Source organism: Vombatus ursinus, unplaced genomic scaffold, assembly GCF_900497805.2.
Source record: "Vombatus ursinus unplaced genomic scaffold, bare-nosed wombat genome assembly UNPS02014821.1, whole genome shotgun sequence".
In the NCBI taxonomy this organism is placed as follows: Eukaryota; Metazoa; Chordata; class Mammalia; order Diprotodontia; family Vombatidae; genus Vombatus; species Vombatus ursinus.
Genome location: NW_020954599.1, coordinates 9511579 through 9513311, shown reverse-complemented (window position 1 = coordinate 9513311; position 1733 = coordinate 9511579). Strand labels below are relative to the sequence as shown.

Genomic DNA, 1733 nt, shown 5'->3' with positions numbered 1-1733 from the left:
TAAACTGATGGAAGAAGGGAATAAGCCCTTAAGGAAAAAAAAATTCTAAGTCGGTAGTGGAAGGCTAACCACAGAGGGAAGGGGAATGAAGCAAAGTATGGAAAGGTCTGGGCTCTGAGCCAGGCAGAGAGGGAAACAGGATAGCCTCTTGTAATTATAGCTCTTGGTTGTTGTTGATGTGGCAAAGAAGAGGGCTGGTTAAGTTTTGGTCACCAGTGGCTCGTTGGTCTAGGGGTATGATTCTCGCTTAGGGTGCGAGAGGTCCCGGGTTCAAATCCCGGACGAGCCCTGCTTTTCCTTTTTCTACTTAATTTTGGGGATGTAAAGGAAATATTTGGATATAACTGAGTTTTCACATTTTAGATGTTCTCAGTTCCTCATCTCTCAGGGAGGTCAAATTGGTTAGAATTTACATAGCTTGGAGGTGAAGACCTTATCCTTCTCTGGGGTTGGCCTTCCTCCTATAAACTCCTCCCAACCGAAAGCCCTGAGAGAAAGATGAAGAATGAGGGAGAGGCCCAAAGAATGGGCTGGAACACATGTGACAAGGTAATAATTCTGGAAAAAGAAGAACAATGAAAGCTGTAATTACAAAGGCTTGTGGGTGGAGGAGGATGGTCAGATTTGAGGGGTTTAAGAATTTATGGGAAGAAAGTCAAACTAATTCATCATTTTCCATCTCAAACAATGACTTCTGGTCACTAGAACCACTTAAAGGTCTTTAAAATATGAAATTCTAACTAGAAAGGGCATGATACTGATCACCAAATAAGTGAGCCAATGAGATGATTTAATTTCTATGTAGGAAAAAGAAAAAAGAATTTTTATACAAATAGCGCTCATGTGAACAGTTGAATTTAAAAGAATAAACAGCTATTGACTGCAGTTATATGGTTGGAGAAGTTTTATAAACTGGAAAAACTATTTCTAAGAATCATAGATATTAGCATTATGAGGGATCTCATTAGATCATCTGTGGCAGCCCTTGGGTTCAGGCATTATTTTCCCATTTTATATATGAGGAAACTGAGGCTCATAGAGGCCAAGAAACCTGGAAGAGAATAAGTATTTACGAAGTGCCTACTATGAACCAGACACATGCTAAATGCTTTACAAATATTATCTCCTCTGATTCTGACAACTCTGGGATGTAAAAGCTATTATTATGTTCCCCTATTATAGTTGGGAAGACTGAGGCAAACAGAGCTTAAGTGAGTCGTCAGAGATCATACAGCTAATAAGTGTCTGAGGCTGAATTTGAACTCAAGAGATCCTGACTTAAGGCCCTCTTCACTACAGGCCTATCAACTCTATCAACTGCACTACCAGCCTACCTATCTCTGCAACCTACCTATGGCTATAGAACTTTCAAGGGACAAATGTGATGATGGGAAGACAAGGAATCTTTGCCACTTCATAAGCTCATCTATTTAAAGCCGGGGCACTTCCAAAATCAAATGACAATCTCCTCCTCATTTTCCAAATGATCAGTTTAAGACAAGAGAAGTTAATTGTCTTGCCCAAGGTCAGGCAGATATGAATGCCAGAACCAGGAGCTGAACCCAGGTCACATTACTTCAAAGTTTCAAGAATCTGTTCATCATCTCATGATGCCATTTTAGAAAGAATCTATTAAATACTCAATACCTAAGTTTGTTGAAAACTAGGCAAAATTCTAGAGTATCTTCTCTCTCTCTCTCTCTCTCTCTCTCTCTCTCTCTCTCTCTCTCTCT

At 39.9% G+C, this 1733-nt stretch overlaps 1 non-coding gene across 1 annotated transcript; it reads left to right on the top strand.

The window, feature by feature from the left end:
* Window positions 1–217: 217 nt before the first annotated feature.
* Window positions 218–289, top strand: TRNAP-AGG. Its single transcript has one exon. It is a non-coding gene; the product is annotated as a tRNA-Pro (tRNA).
* Window positions 290–1733: the final 1444 nt, after the last annotated feature.